Source organism: Eutrema salsugineum, unplaced genomic scaffold (assembly GCF_000478725.1).
Source record: "Eutrema salsugineum unplaced genomic scaffold, Eutsalg1_0 scaffold_17, whole genome shotgun sequence".
In the NCBI taxonomy this organism is placed as follows: Eukaryota; Viridiplantae; Streptophyta; class Magnoliopsida; order Brassicales; family Brassicaceae; genus Eutrema; species Eutrema salsugineum.
Genome location: NW_006256852.1, coordinates 3,080,832 through 3,101,961, shown reverse-complemented (window position 1 = coordinate 3,101,961; position 21,130 = coordinate 3,080,832). Strand labels below are relative to the sequence as shown.

The 21,130-nt window shown below is 40.0% G+C and overlaps 2 non-coding genes across 2 annotated transcripts; both read left to right on the top strand.

Moving 5' to 3' along the window:
* On the top strand, window positions 1-108 carry LOC112087632. Its single transcript, XR_002900180.1, has one exon. It is a non-coding gene; the product is annotated as a small nucleolar RNA R71 (small nucleolar RNA).
* Window positions 109-6,847: 6,739 nt separating this feature from the next.
* LOC112087675 lies at window positions 6,848-6,954 on the top strand. The gene has a single exon (XR_002900221.1). It is a non-coding gene; the product is annotated as a small nucleolar RNA R71 (small nucleolar RNA).
* Window positions 6,955-21,130: the final 14,176 nt, after the last annotated feature.

Below are 21,130 nucleotides of genomic sequence, written 5' to 3'. Positions count from 1 at the left end.
TATCCATGGTGTGGACAATCTCTTTGGTATTCCCTAAATCTTTCCCAAGTATCTAAAAGATCTTCATCTTCTTTTTGTTTAAAAGTTCTTATCTTGTTTCTTAAGAGATTTGAACGATTTCTAGTATAAAAACGATTAAGGAAAGCAGTTCTACACGCTGCCCACGTTTTTAGTGAAGCAGGTGGCAAAGATTTTAGCCATTTGCTGGCCTTGTCTCTCAAAGAGAATGGGAACAGACTACACTTTTGGTAATCCCCATTTGCTGTAATGGTTGCACATAATTCTTCGAACGTCTCGATATGGTCTATCGGGTTTTCGAATGAGTAACCATAGAATTGATTTTGTTGAACTAAATGGATATAGGGTACCTTAATTTCGGTTTTGCCATCCTCTGGTAAGGCTGGTTGAATAGCTCTTCGATCTCCCAAGAACTTCTCGAGTGAATCGAAACTTCCAATCAGTTCATCATCATCTTCACGTTTTGTAGATCCGATTAGCTCATTGTCATCATAGATCGGTTCTTCAAACTCATCATCAGTCAGGTCATCATCGCTTGGATCACCATCCACACGATATGGTGGATCACCAAGAGTTCCAGGAACATGTTCCCGGTCTCTCATCGCAGAGAAACCTGAAAAAATTCAAAAGAAAAAGTAAAAGTAAACAAGTGTTCTAATGGATATAAGCTGGGATTCGCAACGAAACAAATCAAAGTCCCCGGCAACAGCGCCAAAAGATTGATGTCGAGCAAAGCGGGGTTGTTTTTTTCGTTTTACTAAGCTTCATGTTTTAAATTTATAACCCCTAAATGTCTGCAAGTGCACAGATGTGCGCTGTAGTACTTAGGGTATCGATCCACAGAGACTTAGTTGTTTCAGTACGAATTCACGGCAACGCTTAAATTAGACTAGAACTAAATAGGTTTTGGGTTTTTGTTTTGGGTTTTGGCTGTCACGAAATTTAAACTAGAAAGCAAAGCAAGTAAAAACAATTGAAAAACAAAAGCAAGTAAAGCAAGTAAAAAGCGATTAAACAAAGCGAATGTAAGCAAGTAAATAGCGATTGAAAAGCAAACTAAATCGAAGGTTGTAAGCAATTAAAGACAAACGTTGGGGCTCAAGGGTAATTCGCAGGGGTTCATGGTCTAAACTATGTCAATTTTAAACATATGATAAAGGTAATCAACTACGTATGTTCTAGAACTCGAGGCACGGAAGTATGAGTAGCCTACTTTCGCAGCACTAAACAACTATCCCTCGCAACCCTGATCAGTAGGTTTCCACTCAGTAAGATTAAAGGCAAACGAAGAACATCTAGAAGATTAATAATCCTAAATCTATCGATTCATAAGCAAAGACACATGAAATTCCCTTTGAACAATCCCCTTTAAACCCAACTGGGTAACTACTCAAACATATTGTAACAAAGCATCATAGAGTATTGAAAGTGCAGGAAATTAAAGAAAAGAAGGAAGAAAAACGAAGAACGGAGAAGCAGACGGAGGCGCGATGACTTCCTCCAGCGGCAGATCCTCCTTCAAGCGGCGGCCTCTCTCTCTCTCTAGGATTTGTGTGTCTCACGAAAATCTAAGTACAGAAAATAACACACCCTTTAGAATGACCTAAAGGGGGTATTTATAGCTTCTGGGGTGGTCCTGGACACTTAGGGCTTCAAAAATAACGAAAGGAATTTATCTGGGCTTTAATTAAGTCGTCTGGAAAGTGAACGACCAAGTTCTGCGGTCTCAGTGGCTCTACCCGCGGGAAAACAGGTGTTGGCCGCGGTCCCGGCACATGGCTCTCTTCCGGAACTGCATTTTCTGTCATTCTTGCATCGGGAGTATCTGACGATCTAACCGTTGGATTGTCTCCAAACCAAGTGCATTAGAAACCGGGTTAGATTCTCTATGTTGTCTCAAAGTTTGGGGTGATCAGACGGTGAGAAGGTCTTCATCGCTTGTCATACTTCTGACGGTCTGCATTTATCTAAAATTGCTTGTTTGTTCCAAATTGCATATCTTTTGCCCAAGTTTCCTGTAAAGTCTTTTGAAACTCTAAAACATTGAAAACACTTTAAAAACAATTGAAAACAGAGTTAAAACACCTGCATAAGATACAATTATGATCCATAAAAGTTGTCAAAATACGGTGTTATCAATCCCTTCCTAGCCTACTCTAGACTCATGATGCAGAGCTAGATCTACATGAAACTCTAGTCTTGTCGTCTTAAACCCAACACTTTCTGTCAAGTTTATTCAGAAAAATACCTCACATCTCTCACTAGGGTGTTTCAGGCTTCAAGGAAGGTTTGGTTAAAGGCAAGGGAACTGTCTCAACATGAGAGAACAGCTATTTGAGCTAGCAAAGAGTGGCAAAAAGGGATAAGAGAGCTCAAATATTTTGTTGTACCCATGAGTTCACAATGATATGCACAAACATGATAGTTGGATTTTCAAATTATGGTTTTCACTTAAGCAAGGCTAAAGTTAATCACAACTTGATCCAGCTTAACACAGAAGCATTAAGACATCAGTTCCAAGCATGGTTCACTCTTGATTTCAAACCAGTTTTGCAAGCAATAGAGAATTAATAACTAGGGCCATGAATTCAAGTTCTTAAGATGATTCTCTCTCAAAGAAACCTATCATTACTCCCATGAAAATGATGAAACCTACATGATTATGCAACTAGACTCAATCCTAAAATTTGAATGCAACTAAATGAACATTTTTTTGTGAAAATTTTTCAGATTTTCCTATTTTTTTGTTTTTCTATGCACTTAGATGCAGACGCAAGATGCAAATCAAAATAAGAACAAGAGAAAACATGATTAATAAGCACAAAGCCCCTCCCCCACACTTAAATAACACAGTCCCTTGTGTTATAAAAGCATGAGAAAGAGGAAAAATCAAATTCAAAATGCATATGACAAATGAAAAATGCTGAATGCTCATTTACAAGTGTTTGGAGTGATACCTGGTGTGGTTTTTATGCAAATGTGGAGTGAGTAGCTGCACCAGGTGAGGCTAGACATCACTGGAGGTGGGTTTGGCTTGGCCTTTACTCCTTTGTGCGACATGGTCTTGCCTTGGACCGACTCGCACACCCAAGTCGCACATAAAGCTTGGCTTTCTTCGTTTGTGCGACATGGGCTGCGCTCCTTCCTATCTTGCACACCTAAGTCGCACACAAAACCTTCTTAAAAGCTTTGGCCTCTCCCTGGTGTTCGACAAACACTCTCCTCTGATCCAACTCGCATGACCAGGTCGGTGTAAACAGCGAATACTTCTGCGCCCTGGTCTTCTTTTGTTCCAACTCGCAGGCCCATCTCGCACTGACCGACCCCTGAACTCATTGGCTTCTTCTTTTGGTGTGCGGCCTGGTTTCTCCTGAATCAGCTCGCAAGACCAACTCGGTGTAAACAGCGAGTTCTTCTGCGGCCTGGTCTTCTTTTGTTCCAACTCGCAGGACCATCTCGCAGACCAGCAACGCTTAGCATTTTTCTTGCTCAAATCTCTTGCTGCTAGATGAATACTTCGCAGACCCAAGTAGGTTTTAACAGCGAGTTCTTGTACAAGTTGGTGTATAGCCTGACTGAACCGCACACCCAAGTAGCACACAGGTGTCCAGCAAGTTTTTATGCCTTAAGCCCCTTTTTCAGCCTTCTCACAAGCTCCTGTCCACTTTGTTCTTGAGCCATAGCCTACAAAAGTTACCTGGGACCTGAGAACACCTCACAAAAACCATCAAAAGATCCTAAAACATAAAAAGAAAGAAAAGAAAATATTAAAAGAACTATGTACAAGGATAAGCTTGGGGTGTCTCCCAAGAGCACTAAGTTTGACTTTGAAAAACCTGTTCTTAGTTGGGGTGAGGAGGAGCACTGATGCTCTTTAGCATCTCAATGGTCTTGAGCATGAAATCTGAGGTTGGCTGCCTTTGATAACCTTTAGACTCTTGTCCTTGACGTCCCATCTTGAGGCCTTTGTTTACCACCTCTTGAATACCATCTGGGTCCTTATCAAGTATTGCCTTTGTTAGACCTGCCATGACCTCAGCAAACAGTCCTGATTTCCCATTGCAATCCAGATTATACTTCAGAGATCTTCAGAGATATATCATCATCAGCCCAAGGAGTCAGAGTAAAGTCTTGAGAAGAAGGATCAGGTTCAATGCTCTTGTCTGTTGATGTTGAGCCATCACTCATGGTGTTCATCAACTTTAGATCATCAAGTGTAGGAAACCATGAGAGCAAGATGTCTTCTTCTCTGATTAATGGCCCTCCATTCTCATACTTATAACAATTGGGGTGAGGGTCTTTCTCCTTTTCCAAAGCTGAAAGAGGTTGGAATCCACCTAGAATTCCAGCAGTGCCCACATACTTCATCTCAAGTACCTTATGCGGTTCTATCTCTTGAACAACTAATCCACAAAATTCAGCCAGAGGAGGTGTAACAGGGTAAGAGACATCCTTATCCACCTTTGAAAGCACCACTCTTTGAGTATCAAAGTCAATCATTGCACCAGTGGTGTTGAGAAATGAAGTTCCAAGCAAAAGGGGGAGCTCCTTGGTCTTCTTCATCTTCATGATTACAAAATCGGGAAAAAGGCCGATTAGTACCTCAACACCGTAATCTGGTACCAATAAATACCCAAACAATTTTGATAGGTTAATTAGTACCTAAACTTATTAAAATCGATAAATACATACTTCAACAATGTTTTTGTGGCCAATTAGTACATTGACTTTCTCTCTGTTAGTCAAACATGTTAATTTGCAAACGGAATCCGTTTCAGACGTCACGGTGGATGTTGTGTTCGAATGAAACCTATACGACGTCGTTTAAGGTTAAAAATCTGAGAAAAAGAGGCAAAAACGATGTTGTTTTAAATTTAAATTGAAATTGAAATTGAAATTGAAATTTCTGATTTGATTTTCCGAAAGTGTTTGAATCAAAATCAAAATCAAAATTGCAAACCTAAACCTACCTGGAATCTCTGAGGAAGCGTTACATTCGACGATGCAGTCATTCCAATTTGATTTCGAACACCACTCAAACTCTAACTATCGATGTTCTTCGCCGTTTTAAGTCGTCAAAGAAGAGGGACGAAGAAGATGGAAGAAGATATAAATGGTTTATTCTTTTAATGTATAATAAATTTAAAATGACGTCGTTTTTGGCTTTTTTCTAGATTTTTAATCTTAAACGATGTCACATTGGTTTCATTCGAACAGAGCATCCACCGTGGTATCCGAGTCGGATTCTGTTTGCAAATTAACAGGTTTGACTAACATAGAAAAAGTCAATGTACTAATTGACCTCAAAAATATTGTTGACGTATGTATTTACCTATTTTAATAAGTTCAGGTACTGATTAATCTATCAAAATTGTTTGGGTATTTATTGGTACTAGATGATGGTGTTGAGGTACTAATCGGCCTTTTCTTGGAGTAGTGGATAGTGTTTAGTGCATAGTCTTTTAAGAGCCCATATGGTTTCTTGGAGTAGGAACCTCCAAAGATGATAGAAGAAGGGTAGGAGTTTAGAGATTTGACCCTTAACTTCTCCATCATGTCCTTAGACATTATACTAACACTTGAGCCTGAATCACACAAATCATTCTCAACTATAAAGTTTCCAAGAGTGCAAGAGATGGTAAACTTCCCAGGATTACCCAGCTTGGGAAGTGAGGTGGGCTTCATTATTGATGAATCAAGGGTGGAGGTTCTATCATGGGGAGTTTCTTGATCTGTTCTCAGCCCCTTATCTTGAGTACCATCAGAAACCTTCTTGTTCCTAGCAAAACAAACTGCCTCCCCACCTTCTTTCTCAATGTCCTCATTGAGATCAGAGAACATGTTCACAAAGTCCTCTATAATGGCATATTCTTCCTCATTGGTGGATAATAATTCATCAGAGACTTGACCATAAAGGAGGTATTCAATCTCTGTAACAGCAGCTGAGTGATCATCATCCGAGTAGATGGCATTGCAATAGTCTTTGGGGTTTTGAACAGCTTTGCCAGGAAGAAAGCCTTGATTTCTTGAGCTAGAGGCCTGATTTTGATTAAATTACTATATTTGGTGCATAAATGCATACTGACTTGCAAACATTTGTTGACCTGAAGCAGCTGTTGTATAATCCCAACCATATATGGCCCCATCTGCTGCTGCTGGTGAACCGGTGCTGACGAAGCTGATGCTGAACCGGCGCCTGCTGCTGAAACTGTGGTGGACTGAACCCTGGTGGTGCTTTTGGCTGCTGCTGTGAACTGAAACTAGAACCCTGAAGTGGTTGCTGTTGATGCTGACTGTAACCCTGATTCTGAACAAACTGATTCTTTGGTTGAAAAGACCCTTGGAAGTTGTTCTTGGGAACAAAATTCTGTAGAGCTTGAGAGGTAGGGTAGACTTGATCTTCTGGATTGGCTACATTGGTGCTTCTGTAAGACAAGTTCTGGTTTTTGTTGAAGTTGTTGTAACCTTGAAACTTGTTCTGATTCCCTATGTAGTTGAGCTCCTCTTGTGTTAAATCCTCTTCATTGCTGTTCTCAAATTCACCAACATAATGGATTGGTTTTTGAGAAATCATCTTCAGCTTGTCAAGTTCACCTCTTATCGCTTTGACCTCTCTAGCAAGCCTTTGATCTGAACTTGAACCCTCTGATCTGTTTGTCCTGTCATAATCCTCACCATATGTGTCATTAGACATTGCCAAATTCTTTACCAGCTCTAAAGCAGCATGAATCTCCTTCTCAAGAAAGTTTCATTTGATGCAGTATCCAGCTGATTCCTGATCTTGGGAAGAGCCCCTCTATAAAGAATGCTGAGAAGAGAAGCCTCACTAAACCCATGGTGTGGACACTGGTTTGTGTAGCTCCTAAATCTCTCCCATGGTTCACCAAAACTCTCATTGCTGTGTTGAGTGAAGCTGGAGATTTGGTTTCTCAGTTTTGCTGTTCTGGAAGTGGAAAAGAACTTGGACAGAAATGCCTGCTTGCATTGCTCCCAAGTTTGAATGGAGCCTCTTGGAAGATTTTTTTCCCATTGGTGTGCTTTGTCACCAAGACTGAGGGGGAATAATCTGAGCTTGAAGCTGTCCTCAGATACTCCATTTATCTTTGTCAAGTGACAAACTTTATCAAATTGGTCCAAGTGTTCCAAAGGATCTTCCATTGGCAATCCATGGAACTTGGAGTTTTGGACCATGTTCAGTAAAGATGCTTTCACTTCAAAGTTATTATTCTGCACCGGTGGTGCTTGAATCCCTGCTCCATACTGTTGAGCATTGGCCCTGTCATTCTCTCCTACATAGACCTGTGGCTGCTCATATCTCCTTGGTTCGTTTTGGAAGGGTTGTTGGTGGTGAACCGGTTGTCTTTGCTGCACATTGGCTTGGTGCCTTTGCTGATTAGCTTGAGCCTGTCCCTGGTGGACATAAGCTTGCTGCTGATACACCTGATCCTGCTGATCATTACCCTGAGGGAACCCATGACCTGCTCCATTACCAACTCCATTACCAGTTGCATTACCAACTCCATTACCCTGCTGAACCTGAGGCTGTTGATCCTCTTGAACTTGCGGCTCAATGTCAACCACATGCTGTCTATGATCTTCCATATCAGCCGGATCAGTCTTTCATCCACGCCTATCCCTTCTCCATCTTGGAACCAAAAGATTGATGTTGTCGTTTAAAGGGAAAGGTGGACCATAGCTTCTTGACCTGGATCTGGTGTTCATACACCTTAAAACAAAGACAGAACTTGCAAAGTGGTCAGTAAAACAAAAAAAAGATTTGATCTCAAGAACAATCAACAATTTGGCAATGGCGCCAATTGATAGACAAGAATTTTTAGACTCTTGAGGGCTATCTATCCCCTTGTCAAAGTAGTATAAGGGGTGTCAATCCAAGGATGTGGAAGCTAGACACTAAGCTATGTGATCTATTTCTTAATTCAAGTAAACAAGTGAGGTTTTGATTTAAACAGGTTATTAGCTAACAACTTAAACAAAATTTAAACTAAGCAAATGATCAAACAAGTAGCAAATGATAGATGATATGAATATGAAATGATGGAAGCATGAGATTCTAGACATGATAGCTGGTTAGGGTAATTTGGTGCTAAACTAGAAATGCTAATGATAATAATGAAACATGATTCAAATGATTTAGAACTCTAATCAAGCCTTAATCTTTCCCAAGCATCAAGACACAAATCAAGTTATTTCACATATCCAATCATCATTGGAGATCAAACAACAAGACAGCATAAAGAATCAGTTCTAAGAGATCATTTATGCAAATAACAAAACATCATCATGTGGTTAATGCATAAACCTCTAATATAGCTCTTTCAGGAATTTCATCAAACACTTTTGGTGCATGAAATTCCCAGATTCTAGATCACAAGTGATGTGCAAGGATCTAGCTTAGAAAACAGCTATTTAGAGAGATGAAAGCATGGATCTAGCCTTAAGCACTCTTAATCTAACACTTTAGCACCCTAACCTACACATCTAGAACCTCATTAAGGTGACTACTCACTAATCATACTAATCTCTCTTAAACTTTTGCAAGTAGAGTAGATTAGCATGATTAATGGATGGAAATGAAGATGGGGAAGATAAATTAAGAAGGAAAACAGCTTTAAACATAAAGATTTCTGATTCTCTCTTGATTCAAACTCTTAAAAATCGATATTTCTCTTCTTAAAAGGAGTCTTTCACAAAAGAGGCAAAGAAAAACTAAGAGAATAAAGCTTAAGTCTTGAAAAAATCCTAAAAAACATATATAGTGTCTCTTGCAGACCGGGTCAGCCCAGGATTTCATATTCAAACTGGGTACTGACCCGGCTTCAAATGGGTAATGTCTCAAGTATACGACATGGTCAGGTGATTCCCAAGTCGCAGGTCCAAGTCGCACAGCCATTGAAACAGCCTTGTGCGCCATAAATCCCTCAGCCTCAGCCGCATGCCTATCTAGGTGTAAACCGCGAGTGTTTGTGCTGTTCAGGCCTTCTTCTCTTCAACTCGCACAACCAAGACGCATTCTGGAGAAAATATGTGTGCGATTTGGTCATCTTTAGTCCCTAGTCGCAGGCCCAAGTCGGTGTAAACCGCGAGTCTTTCTGTGGTTCAGTTTTTTTTTCGGCCAACTCGCACAATCCAAGTCTCCTCGGACCACTTCGCATTCAGAGGAGCGTAACGTCCAGGATATGGATCCCAATGGGATGATTCCAACTTTAATAGAAATAGCACTCAACTATCTCAAACATTTGTGAAGAAACTATCAGCGCTTGGGAAGTGGAAGGTTCCCGGAGGGCTCATCTTTGCAGTACATTGACACGATCAGAAAGAGGCTTCTAGACATGTGTCTATTCCGGAAACGTTATCTTCTTGCTCATAGCTTCAAATTGAATGATATTAAACGTTCTGGAAATAGGACTCAAATATCTTGAATCTTGATGAAGGCCTTGTAGACTGCATCGGTTTGGAAAGGCATCGTCCCTCGCAATATTTGGAGCTCATCGGGTCGGTCTAAAACGGTGGCGAGAACGGTGCGTCTTTCGGTGAGCTTAACTCTCTGATAACAACTCCAAATCCAATGATTCCACCTTCTATGGATCCGTGATTAAATCTTCTCTAACTTTCATACAGACTTTGTAAACCAAATCGGAGGGGAATGCTTCCCAGTAACGACGTCTTTGAGGCGTATCGGATTTCTCCGGAATGAGTGCGAGACATGTTCATCTTCCCGTGGCCATATCTTTCAGCTCAGTGCTCCATATGCCCTGATTCGAACTGTTCTAGGTTCTTGACACAATTATCTATAAACTTTATGAAGACCCCGATAGCTGAATGGGATGGGAAGACCTTCTGGTAACGTGATTTCTGAGATGTATCTGCACCCGAGATTTTTGGCCGAGAAACTTAACCGCCAGTACATGTTTTTGGCCGAGAGATCTACCCGTAGATCCAAGAAGCCCAATTTCATGCCCAATCGATTTCTTTCTTTGAAGAAACCCTAAATGACGTCTAGAAATGACTTGAAGACCTAAAAATACTTGTTTAAAGAACCCGAAGCTGTGTGTTAGGCTAGGCTAAGAGAGTTTTTAGAGTTTTAGATTCTTTAGTTTTTTTAGGATTAGGACGATAGAGATTTATCTCTTGAACACTTTTTGTTTCTTCTTCAATATCGATTCCAATACAATGTTTTTGCTTCCATTAATCATGTATGAGTAGTTAACTTGTTGGGGTTTGATGCGAGTGTAAACAGGGGTTGTTGTTGGTTTCGTTTTACTAAGCTTCAGGTTTTAAATTTATAACCCCTAAATGTCTGCAAGTGCACAGATGTGCGCTGTAGTACTTAGGGTATCGATCCACAGAGACTTAGTTGTTTCAGTACGAATTCACTGCAACGCTTAAATCAGATTAGAACTAAAAGGGTTTTGGTTTTGGTTTTGGGTTTTTGGTTGTCACTAAATCTAAACTAGAAGGCAAAGAAAACAAAAGCAATTGAAGGCAATTAAAACAAGTAAAAAGCAATTAAACCAAGGGCGAATGAAAGCAGGCAATAAGCGAATGAAAAGAAAATAAAATCGAAGGATGTAAGCAATTAAAGACAAATGTTGGGCATCAAGGGGTTTCGCAGGGGTTCATGGTCTATGCTATGTTGATTTTAAACAAGTGATAAAGGTAATCAACTACATATGTTCTGGAACTCGAGACACGGAAGTATGAATAACCTACTTTCGCAGCTCTAAACAACTATTTCTCGCAACCCTGATCAGTAGGTTTCCACTCTGATCCTGGAAGGAAGAAGATGCAATAGCAGAACAAGACTCATCTATATTCACAACTCAACTACAGGTAGGTTTCCACTCCTATAGAAGAATTGCTCGTTTCACCCTAGTTCAGACAATCAATGAAAGCTTTCGCAACATATCATATCAGATCGGTTTCTAAGTGGCCAGCAAAGAATCACGCGTAAGATTAAAGGCAAACGAAGAACATCTAGAAGATTATAAATCCTAAATATATTGATTCATAAGCAAAGACACATGAAATTCCCTTTGAACAATCCCTTTAAACCCAACTGGGCAACTACTCAAACATCTTGTAACAAAGCATCATAAAGTATTGAAAGTGCAGGAAATTAAAGAAAAGAAGGAAGAAGAACGAAGAACGGAGAAGCAGATGGAGGCGCGATGTCTTCCTCCAGCGGCGGCTCCTCCTCCTTAGGTGTTTAGGGTTACCTGAAGAATATGGAGGATGCAAGATATTATGCAAAACCGCAAGAGAGAGAAGGACCTGTTGATGACCGCAGATTTTCAGTCACTTCTCCTTTGCCAATTGTTGTTGCATAATCTTCCTCCTTTGATGTAAACAGCTGTTCCCCCAGACTTAGATATTTTCCGGGAATCATAAAGATGATCTCCAAATCTCTATATAATCGAACTCTAGCTTGCCTCAAGTATAAAATTCGATCCTCCTAGACTCTCTAAGGTTTTAAATTTCCTTTCCTTTCATATTTTTCTTTTCTTTTTTGGTTTTTTTTTTCGGAAAGAGGAAATACCTTTTATAGAGAGGGAGTCTAAGGGACGAAATTGTACCAAGAATCTCCATGAATAGAAGTTCTCTGGTGGGATTTCGTAATGCAAGTATTTAGTTACCGCCTAGTCTAGGGCTAAATCACAAAAAGAGCAAAAAACGAAGAAATAGCGTAGAAGCACACTGGTTTAAATCATCATAGTAGTGTTTATTTCTTGGTTTGAAAACTTTTTGAAAAACATTTTGAAAACGATTTTTTGAAAATTTTATGAAAAACTTTTTGAAAAATTTTATGTGTCCAAAACAACAAAACAAATCAAATTTCATTAGTAACGGATGAACATCCTCCTCCAGACTTATTTCACACTGTCCTCAGTGTGATAAATCTTGGAAAGAATGGTAAAGAAAATTGAAATGTTGAAATGTTTAAGTGAACTTATCGTGCTGGAGAGTGCTGCTCGTCTTTTTTATTTATTCTTCCTTATTGAAAACCTGAAATTAAATGAAACAGAAACAAAGCAATGGGAATAGAAAATAAAGGTCAAAGGGAAATAGATAAAATACCAAGTGGGTTGCCTCCCACTAAGCGCTTGTTTCAAGTCATTAGCTTGACATTGTTGCTCGATTAGACTTAACTGGGGTCGTGACACTCCTTGGTCTCATCATTGGCCGATGATGGATCAATCAAAAACATCACTTCTCTTTCGTCTTTGGTTTCTTCAACCACGCATCTTCGGAATAACCCATCAGCACATCTCTTATAGAGATAGGGTTCATCCCAAAAATAATGTCTTACGTCTTTCAGAAACTTTCAGAAATTGCAGGGGCTTTACATCAGCTGCTAAGTAATTCGCTATGTGCCTAAACCATGGGGTGTTGAAAGCATCTGCTCGTCGCATGAGTTGACGTGGTGGTGCGGTATTTTCATTGGTGGGGGTAGTACCTATCGCATAGATGTTTTCTTCTGGCAAACTGTCATTTAAAGGCAATCTTTCTTCAACTCGAATTCGTGAAAGATGGTCTGCAACTCCATTATCTGCTCCATTCCGATCTCGAATTTTGATATCGAATTCTCGCAGTAGGAGGATCCATCTTATCAACCGAGGTTTAGCGTCTTTCTTAGACATTAAATACTTGATTGCAGCATGATCAGTATGAACTATGACCTTAGATCCTACGAGATAAGAACGGAATTTCTCAAATGAAAATACGCAAGCTAGAAGTTCTTTCTCTGTTGTAGCATAATTGCATTGAGCTTCGTCTAGAGTTCTGCTTGCGTAGTAGATTACGTGCAGTTTCTTATCTTTTCGTTGGCCAAGCACTGCTCCGAACGCATAGTCACTTGCATCGCACATGATTTCGAATGGGAGTTCCCAATCAGGTGCTTGCACGACTGGCGTGGAGACAAGGGCTTGTTTGATATTATGAAACGCGGCTAAGCACTCATCATCGAACTCGAAGTTCGTTTCCTTGCAAAGCAAACGCGTAAGAGGTCTAGCTATTTGAGAAAAATCTTTTATGAATCGCCTATAGAATCCTGCGTGTCCTAAGAAACTACGGATGCCTTTTACGTTTGTGGGGGGTTGTAGGCTGGTCATGACTACAATTTTAGCTTTGTTAACTTCAATACCTTTTCCCAAAATTCTGTGCCCAAGCACGATTCCGTCTTGTACCATGAAGTGACATTTTTCCCAATTTAATACTAAGTGCTTATCTTCACATCTTTGCAGAACTTTACCAAGATTGGCTAAGCATTTTTCAAAAGAAGATCCATAGACGGAGAAATCATCCATAAATACTTCCATGAAATCCTCAATAAAATCTGTGAAGATCGACATCATGCACCGCTGGAAGGTAGCAGGTGCATTACACAGTCCAAAAGGCATACGTCGGTAAGCGAACGTGCCATATGGACAAGTGAATGTCGTTTTTTCTTGATCCTCCGGGCGAATAGGAATTGAAAAATCCGGAGTATCCATCAAGAAAGCAATAGTAAGGGTGATTAGCTAATCTTTCTAGCATTTGATCTATGAATGGAAGTGGAAAATGATCTTTCCTAGTTGCTGCATTTAGTTTCCGGTAATCGATGCACATACGATGTCCAGTTACTGTTCTTGTAGCGATCATTTCATCTTTATCATTTTTAATGACAGTGACTCCTCCTTTCTTCGGGACAACATGAACTGGGCTAACCCAAGTGCTATCTGAGATAGGAAAGATTATTCCAGCTTCTAAAAGCTTCATAATCTCCTTCTTGACAACATCCATGAGATTGGGGTTCAGTCTCCTTTGACTTTCGATTGAGTTTTTAGCATTATCTTCTAGATTTATCTTGTGCATACAAAGATCTGGAGAGATTCCAGGTATGTCATCAAGTGAATATCCTAAGGCTTTTCTATGCTTTCTCAGCTCAGTCAACAGCATTGTGGTTTCTTCTTCCGTCAAACCAGAGTTTATTTTGACAGGATAAGTAGAATTTGGTCCAAGGAAAGCGTACTTAAGTCCGACGGGAAGAGGTTTTAGCTCGACTTTAGGGGCTTTAAGCTCGCTCCAAGGATCGTGAATTGCTGCAGCAGTGTCTTTAGGAGGTGTAGGAATGTTTGTTTGGTCCTTAAGATCTAGATAGTTTAGAGGTTTCCTATAAGTTTCAGATTTATCAAGCATACGTGCGCACTCACTTGAAATTCCTTCAAGGAAATTGCGTTCGTCTTTTGCGGATGAAAGCGTAACACTTAAAGGGTCGTCTAGAAGCAGATCTTCATAGACTTCCTCAATAATTCCGTCTAACTCATCAACCCAACAAATTTTGCCATCCAAAGTTGGTTTATCGAAACTTTTGTTCATGTCAAATTGCATAACTAGGCCGGCTAGATGAAGGTCTATTTTTCCTTCAGGAACATTGATTATGGCTCCGGCTGTAGATAGGAATGGTCTTCCAAGAATAAGTGGATCCTTAGGTTCTCTTTCTAGTTCTAGAACTACGAAATCGGTGGGGATGGAACATTTTTCGATTTCTACAGGAACATCTATTAGGATACCTACAGGTTGTCTAACGGAACGATCAGCTAATACTAAGGAAATTTTAGTGGGCTGGAAAGTGTGGTGTCCTAAACGTTTTGCTACTGAAAGAGGCATCATGTTTATGCTAGATCCTAAATCACAGAGACCACGTTCAAAAGCTACATCATTGATGGTGCATGAAAGCACAAAGCTTCCAGGATCGTTTTTCTTTTCAGGGATTCGGCTTTACAGGATAGAACTACATTCATGGGTTATCATCATAACGCCTTCTTCAAGAGTTAAAGAATTTGTTAGAATACCCTTCATGTATTTTCTTAAAGCGGGAATCATTGCACAAGCTTCTACGAAAAGTAATCTCACATTTAATTGGTCGATTAGCTCTTTCAGCTTAGCTTTTTCTTTCTCCTTCTTAGGGGCTCTTAAGGCTCTAGGATATGGAGGTTTAGGTTTATAGACACGAGTTGGTGGAGGTGGAATTGGGTCTTCTCCGAGGATTTCCCGGGATGTATTTTCTCTTACTTCTTCTCCATCTTTTTCTCCTACCACTTCTTTTTCAACATCTCCTATCGTGATTCTTTCTCTTTCTTTTTCCTTTTCCTTACCCTTTTCCTCATCTTCGGGATATTTAGGAAATTCAGGCTCTTTGTAAGCTAATCCACTCCTAAGTGTGATAGCTTTCACATGATCGGAGGGATCTGCTTCACTTGAGCTTTCGAAAGAATTTTCACTTGGCTCCTCTTCAGAATTTTCTAAGTTTTCAGAATAAGTTTTGATCATCAGACTAAGGAGGGTGGAAAATTTTTCATTGAAATCCTCTTGCATCATTTTTAGTTCAGATCTAAGATCACTAATCTCTTGAGACCTAGATTTTTCAAGCTCTGAATTTTTTTTGTTTAGGTTTTCAGCTTCAAAAGAGGGAAAACTAGGATAGGGAACATGATTAGATTGAATAGCCAAGATTGGTTCGGAAGGTGGTTTCCAGTTAAGCTTGGAAGACGGTTTCCCGCGGTCAGAGGGCTCGCGACCGCGGTGAAACATGTCTTGGCCGCGGTCAGAACAGCTACGACCGCGGTGAAACCTTGCTTGGCCGCGGTCCGGATGAATGGACCCGCGGTGATCAGAAACGAATGGAAAATCTTGAATTTGATAGACTTCTGCAGTGTTAACCATCCCTTGATCATAAGAATCCATTGGGTTGTCCCAACCATCAAAGTTACATGTATTGTGTACCTTATTTGGTTGTTGCAATCCAAGATGACTCATTATGTGACGGAGACACTTTATAACTTCCGAAATTTCTTCTTTCTTCTCATGAAGTGCAGAATTACCAAAGGTTACTTGATTTCGGATGCTGTTTCCTAAATTTTTAATGAAAACGTGAGCATCTTCTACAGATCTAGTTGTGAAATCTCCATTACTTGCTATGTCGAAAGAGTGTCGTAACTCTGGAGTTATACCGCGATAGAAGATACCCAGCAGGTATTCCTCGGTATATCCATGGTGTGGACAATCTCTTTGGTATTCCCTAAATCTTTCCCAAGTATCTAAGATCTTCATCTTCTTTTTGTTTATAAGTTCTTATCTTGTTTCTTAAGAGATTTGAACGATTTCTAGTATAAAAACGATTTAGGAAAGCAGTTCTACACGCTGCCCACGTTTTTAGTGAAGCAGGTGGCAAAGCTTTTAGCCATTTGCTGGCTTTATCTCTAAGAGAGAATGGGAAAAGACTACACTTGTGGTAATCCCCATTTGCTGTAATGGTTGCACATAATTCTTCGAAAGTCTCGATATGGTCTATTGGGTTTTCGAATGAATAACCAGAGAAAGCCTCAGGTAAGGCTGGTTGAATAGCTCTTCGATCTCCCATGAACTTTTCGAGTGAATCGAAACTTCCAATCAGTTCATCATCATCTTTGTGTTTGACCGATCCGATTAGCTCATTGTCATCATAAATCGGTTCTTCAAACTCATCATCAGTCAGGTCATCGTCGCTTGGATCACCATCCACATGATTTGGTGGATCACCAAGAGTCCCGGGAACATGTTCCCGGTCTCTCATCGCAGAGAAACCTGAAAAATTCTAAAGAAAAATTAAAAGTAAAGAAGTGTTCTAATGGATTTAAGTTGGGATTCGCAACGAAACAAATCAAAGTCCCCGACAACGGCGCCAAAAACTTGATGCGAGTGTAAACAGGGGTTGTTGTTGGTTTCGTTTTACTAAGCTTCAGGTTTTAAATTTATAACCCCTAAATGTCTGCAAGTGCACAGATGTGTTCTGTAGTACTTAGAGTATCGATCCACAGAGACTTAGTTGTTTCAGTACGAATTCACTGCAACGCTTAAATCAGATTAGAACTAAAAGGGTTTTGGTTTTGGTTATTGGTTTTTGGTTGTGACTTAATCTAAACTAGAACGCAAAGAAAACAAAAGCAATTGAAGGCAATTAAAACAATTAAAAAGCGATTAAACCAAGGGCGAATGAAAGAAGGCAATAAGCGAATGAAAAGCAAATAAAATCGAAGGATGTAAGCAATTAAAGACAAACGTTGGGCATCAAGGGGTTTTGCAGGGGTTCATGGTCTATGCTATGTCGATTTTAAACAAGTGATAAAGGTAATCAACTACGTATGTTCTAGAACTCGAGGCACAGAAGTATGAATAGCCTACTTTCGCAGCACTAAATAACTATCTCTCGCAACCCTGATCAGTAGGTTTCCACTCTGATCCTGGAAGGGAGAAGATGCAATAGCAGAACAAGACTCATCAATATTCACAACTCAACTACAGGTAGGTTTCCACTCCTATATAAGAATTGCTCGTTTCACCCTATTTCAGAAAATCAATGAAAGCTTTCGCAACATATCATATCAGATCGGTTTCTAAGTGGCCAGCAAAGAATCACGCAGTAAGATTAAAGACAAACGAAGAACATTTAGGAGATTATAAATCCTAAATCTATCGATTCATAAGCAAAGACACATGAAATTCCCTTTGAACAATCCCTTTAAACCCAACTGGGTAACTACTCAACCATATTGTAACAAAGCATCATAAAGTATTGAAAGTGCAGGAAATTAAAGAAAAGAAGGAAGAAGAACAAAGAACGGAGAAGCAGATGGAGGCGTGATGTCTTCCTCCAGCGGCGGCTCCTCCTCCTTCAAGCGGCGGCTTCTCTAGGGTTTGTGAAGCACCCCCACGAATTCTCTCTCTATTTTTATCTTATGTCTTCTCTACACCTTTAGGAATGACCTAAAGGGGGTATTTATAGCTTCTGGGGTTGTTCTGGACACTTAGGGCTTCAAAAATAACGAAGGGAATTGATCTGGGCTTTAATTAAGTCGTCGGGAAAGTGAACGACCAAAGTCCGCGGTTGCGGTGGCTCTACCCGCGGGAAAATGGGTGTTGGCCGCGGTCCCGGCACCTGCTCTCTTCCGGAACTGCATTTTCTGTCATTCTTGCATCGGGAGTATCTGACGTTCTAACCGTTGGATTGTCTCCAAACCAAGTGCATTAGAAAGCTGGTGGGATCCTCTATGTTGTCTCAAATTTTGGGGGTGATCAGACGGTGAGAAGGTCTTCATCGCTTGTCATACTTCTGACGGTCTGCATTTATCCAAAATTGCTCATTTGTTCCAAATTGCATATCTTTTGCCCAAGTTTCCTGTAAAGTCTTTTGAAACTCTAAAACATTGAAAACAATTTAAAAACCATTGAAAACAGAGTTAAACCACCTGCATAAGATACAATTATGATCCATAAAAGTGGTCAAAATACGGTGTTATCAAGATTAAGGGAATTTTCAATGGGGATTACATATGTTCGATGAGGATTGCATGAGCTATTAAGCCGAATCCTAGCACTTTTTTTTCTATACTTACTTTTAATGCATGGGAGTAGCGTCATGAACTTTAATCTGATTCAGGTACTTAATGTTGCAAGAGTTTTTATTATCTGCCAGATCTAGTTTAAGAAGAGTAATTTTGCCATAGGAATCGGAAGCTACCTATGTGTGAGTTGTGAATGTAGATGAATCTAGTGCAAGATTGCGTACGTCTGTGGCCAGGGCTAGATTCGGAAGCTACTGGTTAGGGTCTTGGATGACAGTTGGTTATGATCACGGGAGTGACATAGTCATACATTCGTAATCGAGTTCTAAAGGTTTTAGCTATGATCTTTTATATTACTTTTTAGCAATGATTTGTATCATTCATACCCCGAAGAAAATCCATGACAACCCAGCGTTCGTTTTAATAGTTTTACCTCGAATTTTATTGAAGATTTTTTAAATTATGTCATTTCTCAGCCGATTTCTTTAAGTCTTTGCATTACGTCATTTTTAGTTTTTAATCGATTTTTCCTTTTCCTGTTTAGTTTATGATTTACGTTTTTAGTGACACCAATACCCCTTTAAATAAAAAATAGTTCTAGACTTCCTTACTCTAATCTTTCAAAGGTTTATGCAGAAAAGATCCTCATTCCATGTAGATTCGATCCCTAAGTACTACAACTGATCAGTTGTACACTTGTGACTTTCATTGTCTCAATTCAGGGTAAAACTTGCTCCCACAAACACACCACATCAAGTTTTTGACGTTGTTACCGGGGAAGGAAAGCATTTTCTCTTCCAAAAAAATCCTAGAAATGTTTGTAAATCGACTCTAGAACACCCTTTTCTACTAATTATCGTTTTTGGTTTTCCTTGTTTCAGGTTTTAAAGCAATGGACCATATGGACCGAAATTTCTACTATGAGGAAAGTTTCTACAACACTCCTCAAGCTACCAGATGCCGAGAAGAGCATTACATGCTTGATCTTCTCCACTCAGTTCGGAATTCTAATCTGAACCAGCAGCTGTATGGACGCTGCGAGCCTCTTATGTACCAAGATGAAGCTTTTACATCTCCTATGGTCAACCCTAGACCATATGTTCATAGTTCATACTCTACCTCATCAGATCCTAAGACAACAAGATGAGAACGTGCATATCAGTAACCGTTTGGAGAAGTTTGAAGCCACAATCAAACAGTTCATTGATGCTCAAGCCATTTCCAAAGCAGCCCTTCATGAAACAATCGATGGTATGTCAAATCTCTTCAACAAAGAGTTTGAAGACCTTTATGCTCAAGTCAAGTCCATTGAAGAACAAGCACTCAAAGATGCTGCAAAATCCAAGAAAGAATGAAGAACATGGAGGAGAGAGTAGGACAAAACAAAATCAGCTTCCGTAAAGCCAACGAGAACATCCGCACTTTAGGAATCAAGCTCGATGAAGCAGAAGGAACCATCAATGATCACAACAACCAGAACTATTTCTATATGGAAGAACTATGGGATGGCGTACACAAGGTTTGAGACAAAGCAGATAAGATAGATTTCATTGTGGAAAAAGTTGTCTATGCTCTTGATGAAGTTGAGGAAAAGGTTGAAAATATTATGCAAGGACGTGAAGTACATGATTTTACACCTCTCAAAAATGATCTTGACTTAGGAAATGAGTACACTAAGCCTCAAGACCCAGGGGATCACTTAGAAGACAAAGAAGAAGGTGAATCAAGAATGTCACCTCGGAGACAGTTCCCCGCAGTTGCACCCTCCGTGACCACAACCAACAAACCCTTCCCCGTGGTCGTACCTCATCTACCCGTGGCCAATAACCACTTCTCCAGAGTCATGTATCCTCCGACTGCGGACAATCATCAGTCCGTATCTGATCCACCTCTTTCGACTTATACGGGTCACTGCTCATCTGATGCACCCCCTGGAGTGACCATAAATTGTTTCTTCGAGCAAGCAATTTCTTCTATCAGCACACAAGCATCTCAGGATGAAGATGAGCCAATTACCTATGCACCTTGCAACATGGCTCTATCTTGTGAAGATGATTTTGAAAAACAGTACTCTGAAGATGAAGAATATGACTTGTTTGTTGAAGATGCAAACCCAAGATACTCATTATGAAGAAATTCACCAATCTCTAGAGAGAGACTCATTGAGTTCAACAACTTTGTGAAGACAATCCCTATCTACAAAGGTTTTTGATTATGTTTGGAAGCTTGGTTGTCTACAAGTCTTCTTCAGTTACAGCAAAGAGACTAAGGAGAACATTCACACCTATTTCATGAGAGCCAGATGCCTGACTTTCCCTAGAACATCACCTGATGCTGCAATATACTCAATCCATCTTCAGAATCCTAAAGAATGCATAGATTACATGATGGGCCTCAGGGTTGCTCGTCATTTGCAAGCCCGTTGGTCCAGATTTTTTAATTTATAAAACCCTAATGTCTGAAAGTGTACAGAAGTACATTGTAGGACTTAGGGTGTCGATCCACAGGGAAGATGTCTAATCTGCAAAGAAACACCAAATAAGGAGAGTAAGCAAAGTCATAAACTCATGGGGGTTTTGGGTTTTTGGGTACGGGATCCTAAACTAAACCTAATCTAATATTTACGAGAAATAAAATGCAATGCAAATGAGTTACTGAAAGAATATCTCAAGGGTGTTCGACTCAAACTATAGACTCTAGACTCATAGTGGGCGATTTAAACTTCTCCGGTT